The sequence below is a fragment of the Pteropus vampyrus genome, unplaced genomic scaffold (genome assembly GCF_000151845.1).
Source record: "Pteropus vampyrus isolate Shadow unplaced genomic scaffold, Pvam_2.0 Scaffold247, whole genome shotgun sequence".
In the NCBI taxonomy this organism is placed as follows: Eukaryota; Metazoa; Chordata; class Mammalia; order Chiroptera; family Pteropodidae; genus Pteropus; species Pteropus vampyrus.
In genome coordinates, this window is record NW_011889028.1 from 550,339 (window position 1) to 557,678 (window position 7,340).

General features: G+C 42.9%; 1 long non-coding RNA gene across 1 annotated transcript in view; it reads left to right on the forward strand.

The window, feature by feature from the left end:
- The window catches only part of LOC111729105, a 21,622-nt gene extending 15,004 nt beyond the window's left edge, over nucleotides 1-6,618 (forward strand). The window contains exon 3 of the long non-coding RNA XR_002776094.1: nucleotides 5,020-6,618. This is a non-coding gene — a long non-coding RNA (uncharacterized LOC111729105). The remainder of the gene's footprint in view (nucleotides 1-5,019) is intronic.
- Nucleotides 6,619-7,340: the final 722 nt, after the last annotated feature.

The window sequence follows — 7,340 nt, forward strand, 5'->3', positions numbered from 1 at the left end:
TTTTAGTTTGATGTCCTCCGATTTACTTTTTCTTTTGTTTCCTTTGCCCGAAGAGACATGTCCAAAAAAAAATATTTCTAGGAGTGATGTCAGAGAATTTACCACTTGTGTTTTCTTTTGAGAGTTTTATGGTTTGGGATCTTAGGTTTAAGTCTTGAAGCCATTCTGAGTTTATTCTTGTATGTGGTGTCAGAAAGCGGTCTAGTTTCATTTTATACATGTATCTAACTTTCCCAGCACCATTTATTGAAGAGACCGCCTTCACCCCATTGTATATTCTTGCCTCCTTTGTCGTAGATTAATTGACCAGCTTGGTATGGGTTTATTTCTGGGCTCTCTGTTCTGTTTCATTGATCTCCGTGCCTGTTTTTATGCCCACACCATGCTGTTTTGATGACTACAGCCTTGTAGTATATCATCAGGTAATATTATACCTCCAACTTTATTCTTCTCTCTCAGGATTGCTGTGGCTACACAGTGTCTTTCATGGTTCCCTATAACTTTTAGGATTATTTGTTGTAGCTTGGTGGAAAATGCCATTGGTATTTCGATAGGGATTGCATTGAATCTGTAGATTGCTTTGAGTAGTATGGGCATCTTAACGATAGTAATACTTCCTATCCATGAGCATGGTATATGCTTCCATTTATTTGTGTCTTCTTCAGTTTCTCTCCTCAACGTCTTACAGTTTTCCAAGTACAGTTCTTTTATCTCCTTGGTTAAATTTACTCCTAGGTATTTTATTTTCAATGCAATTGTAAGTGGGTTTGTTTTCTTAATTTCTTTCTGATAGTTCATCATTGGTATATAAAAATGCCACTGATTTCCGATTATTAATTTTGTATCCTGCTACTTGACTGAATTCATTTATCAGGTCTTATTTCATGGTGGAACCTTTATGGTTCTCTCTCTATAGTATCACGTCATCTGCAAACAATGACAGTTTTACTTCTTCCTTTGCAATTTGGATGCTTTATTTTTCTCGTCTGAGCGCTGGCTAGGCCTTCCCGTGCTGTGTTGAACAGAAGTGGTGAAAGTGAACGTCTTTGTCTGGTTTCAGATCTTCAGGAAAATGGTTTCAGCTTTTGCTGTCGAGTATGATGTTAGCTGTCAGTTTGTCATATACGGCCTTTATTACGTCGACGTACGTTCCCTCGAATTCTACTTTGCTGGGAGTTTTTATCATAAAAGGATGCTGATTTTTTCCAATGCTTTTTCTGCATCTGTTGTCATGATCATATAACTATTATCCTTTGTTTTGTTTATGGTATATATCATGTTGGCTGATTTGTGGATATTTAGCAAACCTTGCATCCCAGGAATAAATCCACTTGATCAGAGCGTGTGATATTTTAATGTATTGCTGTATTCGGGTCGCAAATATTTTGTTGAGGATTTTTGAATCTATGTTCATCAGAGATGTTGGCCTGTAATTTTCTTTTTTCGTAATGTGTTTGTCCAGTTTTGGAATCAGTGTAATGCTGGCCTTGTAAAATCAGCTCTTCTTCAGTTCTTGGAGTATTGAGAAAGAGGTGTTAATTCTTCAGATGTTTGATGATATTCACCTGTGAAGCCATCCAGTCCAGGACTTTTGTTTGTTGGGAGTGTTTTGATTACTGATTTGATTTCGTTGGTAGTTGTTGGTCTGTTCAGATTTTCTGTTCTCAATTCAGTCTTCAAAGATCATATGTTTCTAGGAATTTATCCATTTTTTCCAGATTGTCCAGTTTGTTGCCATATAATTGTTTGTACTATTTTTCTTATTTATATTTTTATGGTGTCAGTTGCCCTTTCATTTCCGATTTTATTTGGGTGTTCTCTCTTTTTCTCGAAGAGTCTGGTTAAAGGTTTATTAATTCTGTTGGTTTTTTTCAAAGAACCGGCTCTCGCTTTCATTCATCTTTTGTATTGTTCTTTTTAGACTCTATTTCATTTATTTCCGCTCTGATCTTTAATCTTTATTATTTCCTTTCTTCTACTCACTTTGGGAATTTTTTTGTTCTTTTTTTCCTAGTTCCTTTATGTGTAAGGTTAGATCGTTTGAGATTTTTCTTGTTTCTTGAGGTAGGCCTGTGTTACTATGAATTTCCCTCTTAGAACGTCATTGGCTGTGTTTCACGGATTTTTTTTTTTTTTTATTGATCATTGTGTTTTCATTTGTCTCAAGTTATCTCTTGATTTCTTCCTTGATCTTAACCATTTCATTGTTTGGTAAGATGTTATTTAGCCTCCATGTGTTTGTGTGTTTTTCATTTTTATTCTTGTAATTGATTTCTAGTTTTATACCATTGTAATGGAAAAGATGCTTGATAGGATTTCAGACTTCTTAAATTTATTGAGACTTGTTTTGTGGCCTGACACTGGTCTATGCTAGAAAATGTTTCAAGTGCACTTGAAAAAGAATGTCTATTCTGCTGCATTGGGGTGAAACACTAAAATGTCGATTAAATCCATCTGGTGTAGTGTGTCATTTAAGGTCACTGTTTCCTTGTGGATTTGCTGTCTGGATGGTCTATCCATTGATGTCAAGGGAGTGTTAAAGTTTCCTACTATATTACTGTCGATCTCACCCTTTATGTCCGTCAGTATTTGTTTGATATGTTTAGGTGCTCCTATGTTGGATGTATAGATGTTTATGAGGGTTTTAATCTCTTATTGCAGTGATCCCTTTATCATTGTGAAATACCCTTTTTCTCCCTCTTGTTTATAGCTTTTGTTTTAAAGTCTATTTTGTCTAAGTATTGCTACCCCAACTTTTTTTGGTTTCCATTTACATGAAATATCTTTTCCATCTCTTTCAGTCTGTGCATGCCTTTAGATCTGGAGTGGATCTCTCTAGGCAGCACATATATGGGTCTTGTTTTCTTATCATTCAGCCATCCTATTTTTTTTTTTTTTTGATTAGAGCATTTAGTCCATTTCTATTTAGAGTAATTCTTGATAGGTATGTAGTTATTGCCATTTTCATGTTTTTTTTAATCTTTTTTTTCTTCTTCTTCTTATAGGAGTATTTTAACATTTCTCGTAATACTGGTTTGGTAGTGATGAGCTCTTCTACTTTATTCTTTGAGAAGCTTTTTCCCTGTCCTTTGATCCTAAATGACAGCCTTGCTAGGTAGAGTAACCTTGGTTGTAGGTTCTTACTTTTCATCACTTTGAACATTTTGTGCCGATCTCTTCTGGACTGCAAAGTTTCTGTTGAAAATCTATTGGGAGCTCCTTATATGTTACTAACTACTTTTCTCTTACTGCTTTTAAGATTCTCTCTTTGTCTTTAGCTTTTAGCATTTTGATTATGATATGTCTTGGTGGGGGCCTTTTGGATTCATCTAGTTTGGGACTCTCTGCACTTTCTGGGCTTGTATGTCTGTTTCATTCACCATGTCAGTGGTCAGTCATTATGTCTTTATATAGGTTTTAAATCCCTTGCTCTCCCTCGCTTCTCCTATGGGGCCCCTATCAGTGAATGTCGGTATGCTCGATGTTGCCCCAAAGGTTCCTTAAACTATCCTCATTTTTTAAATTATTTTTTCTTTTTGCTATTCAGATTGGGTGTTTTCTGCTACCTTGTCTTCCAAATCACTGATTCAGCCCTTTGGTTCATTTCGTTTGCTCTTGATTCCCTCTAAAGTAGCCTTCATTTTGTACTGCTTTTTTATGTTTTCTATCTCTGTTAAAGTTCTCACTGAGTTCACCTACTCTTCTCCTAAGCTCATCGAGCATCCTTATAACCAGTGTTTTAAACTCTGCATCTGGCAGATTAGTTGCCTCCATTTTGTTTAGTTCTTTTTCTGGAGCTTTGTTCTGTTCTCTCATTTGGAACGTATTTGTCTCTTTATTTTGGCTGCTTTGCTATATTTGTTTCTATATATTAGGCAGGGCTGCTGTGTTTCCCGGTCTTGTAGTAGGTGTCTCCCCGGTGTCCCTTGTGTGGGGTGTGTGTGTTCTCCTGTTGTAGTTGAGCCTTGATTGCTGTTGGCATGTCAGTGGGTGAGACTGACCCTCAGGCTGACTGGCTGTGAGGACTGGCTGTGACTACAGCAGATGATTTGCTGGGCAGGGGTGACCTCACAGAGCAGGAGTCATCGTAGTGGGGCTTTGGTGGCTGCAGAGTCCGCCCTTTGGGGGTGTCATTTGTGGCGCTAATTGGATGGTGCTCTGGTGGGTTCTGAAGCTGGTCACCAAGAGCGTCGTTTCTGGGGTCCGTTGGTAGGGGCTCTGGTGCAGGCCAAGGTCAGTCGCTGCCTGTGCCTGGCCCAGGGCCACCTAATAGGAGCTACACAGTGATCTGCTGTTGGTAGCTCCCTGTGCTGGGCATGCAGGCACCTGGGAGAGGCTGTGCTGCAAATCGAGGCCAGCTGCCATTAGCGCTGTGCTTGAGGTGGCTTAACCCGAAGTACACGGCTTGCCGAGGCCAGCCGCTGCTTGTCTGGGGTTTGTGGACTGTGGAGAGATGTTATGAAATTCCACACCAAAGGCTGAGGCCAGCTTCTCGTGAGGAACAGCGACCGAAAGCGGTTATGGCTGGTGGGGCGGGGTCTCTGGGAATCACCAGGGTGGGGCAAGTGGCATTAGCCAAGCTGATGGAGACACAGATTTGGTGCCCGCCTGTAAGCTGGGTGAGGAAGGGTTTGGCAAAGGAGCAGTGGCGCCTGCCAGCACTTCAGTCCCCAGCGAGAGCTGCCCCTCCAATCCTGAAGCCAGATAGATCAGTTTCTCCCTTTGCTGGAGCTCGGTGAGTCCATGCGTGGGCCCTTGAAGAGATCACCTGGGACTCCAGTTGCTCTCCATCTCACCCAGACTGTCTGCTGATTTCCAAGGTCAACTGTTGTCAGGACTCCTCTTCCTGGCACTGGTGCTCCTGGCTGGGGCCCCTCACTTCTCAGGGGGGACTTCTACAGCCAAGATATCCCTCTCGATTCTAAACCACGACACGTGGGTGTGGGGCCAGCCCGCTTTTGTGTCTCCACGCCTCTTAACCAGTCTCGTCGTGGCCGCTTTTTTGTATCCTTTTTATAGGCGTTCTGTTCAGCTAGACCTCAGGTGGTTCCCAGGGATGAGCTTCCTGAGCTCTAGTTGTAACTTGGACGTGGTCGTGGGAGGGGACCACAGCGCTACCTCCTCCACCGTCCTGACCGGAAGCTGGGACAGCTCTCGACCCCCATCTCATCAGAGGACAAGCTCAGGCGGTACGGAGGCCCAGGAGGCCAGGCATGACCTCGTTCGTTACCAAGAAGCATGCTTACCCATGAGGGTGATGATGTCTCCTAGACCCAAGAGAAGGATGTCGGGCAGGGGGTGGGGGGGCTTCCGGGATGGTCCACGTCCAAGAGCAACACCACTCCAGTAAGTGTGATCCATGGACCACTTATGTTAACGTCACCGGGGTTTTTGCTAAAAATGCAGCATCCTGGCCTTACTCCAGTCTCACTGAATCAGAGTTCTAGGGGAAAAGGACCCTGGCTCCTATACTTCCATAAATCCTTCAGATGAATCCTAGCACATGTAAAGTCTGGAAACTACATGACACAGCTACCTCTTACTGAGCAGTTTACCAGATGCCATGCCGAACCCTTTATGTATATTAATGTCACAGCAACCTTACGAGGCAGGTGATGAGGAAATCTCATCTTAGAAAATTAAGGTAACTTGCCAAAGGTCATCCAGTTAGAAATGGCGAAGCAGGACTATAAATCAAATGCCGATCCCAAAGCCCATGCACTTAGCTGTGGCACCACCGCCGCCCAGCAGGCCATCGTCACTTTTCTCTGCCCCTTCGCCCACCAAAGGCTTTTGGGGCAGCTGGCCCCTCATCTGCCCTTTGTGGGGCAGGTGTGTCCTACAGAGGATGTGGCTACTCCGGTCACCGGAAGGGACAGTTCCTGCTCTAAACTGATGCTTCGTGTCTGTTCTGTGCATGAGCCGCTGCCTTTTTCACTGTTGTGAATAGGCCCCAAGGAGCCCTTGAGACCTTACACTTGATGTCGAGTGGCTGGGAGCATTTCTGCAAACATTATATATTTTCCTGTGATTCTAAACCTTTTTTCCAGTGTTCCTAAGAGACTGAACACTTTTCTGTCGGTGACAGGAACCTACTGTGATGTGACATTGCTAGCCAGAGGACAAGAATAAGGGCCTCCTCCTACAGTTCTGAAAAAGCTTCCCCCAAGAGACTCACGGTCGGTATCCAAGGGACCAGAAGCCGGTGGGGTTGAGAGTAACTGGCAAGCACACAGATTGTGCAGGAACCGTGCCTGTGTGCCGCTCACCTCGCTTAATGCTGTTGTCCGCAGGTTGGGTTCTGACAGGTCCACGACCCTTCCATGCCATTCCAGACCCAGAAGGCTCTATAGAACGAGATCGTTTTCTTAGTTCAGAAACATTAGTGCTGGGTTGCAGGGCACTGCCCAGACCTCACTGGGGGTGTCGCACGCGTACCGTGTTGTCTTTCTAAAATTGGAAGAATTTTCCAAAAATACTTTTGGCCCCAAGAGTGTCAGATGAGAAAGCTGAAGTTATGAGAGCCATTTGCTCAGCGCATCACCCCTGAAAGAGGGCCACCTGTGTTTTCAGCTCTGCCACGCTATACTGCCACTTAACGAGCCCGTTGAGAATCATTTATCCCATCGTTCAGAGAAGTCGGCCAGCTCCTCCGGTACTGTAGAGCTGTATAAAAAGCCTCGAGAAAGGTGTTTTTAGAGTCCTCTCTTTGGTCTCACGTTTGATCGTTGGTGATGCTTCAGACCTCCCTTTCCTCTTCTGTCTGGTTGCGCCCAGGGGAACAGTGTGACTTTCATGTGGAACAGACACTGTCTAGTGTCTTCGGTGGAGTCAAGCGGGGAGTCAGGGATTACTGAACACTGGTGTTAGGGTTGAGATTATTCCCCTTCATACTTGGACCTTTAGAAAGCAATGTCAGCACCAAAATAAATCATCTGGCAGATTTTTCACAAATAAGGAGGATCATGGTGATAAATAACACTCTCACAAAACTGAAGATACCAAGAATCTTTGAATCGAGCTAAAAATCTCTCTTTCTGGTTAAATCTTCTTTTTCTTTATTTATATTGGTCCAGAGTGGCTTACTCAGAGGAAAAAATAATTTTTTTCAAGTGAAAAGTCATCTAAAATTTTCCACTATAGGCTTTATTTCTGTAAAACAGGATATTTTTGCTTGAACATCCATCATGTGTTCCATGCTTTTTCTCGTGTGGGATTATTATTTCTCACTTTAGATTTTTCTGTCGAATGTAGATTTTATTTATGCATGTTATATGCTTTGTAAGATTAGCCTAACCTCGGAGATACAGAGGATGTTGATAAACTTGAGGGAAGCTAAG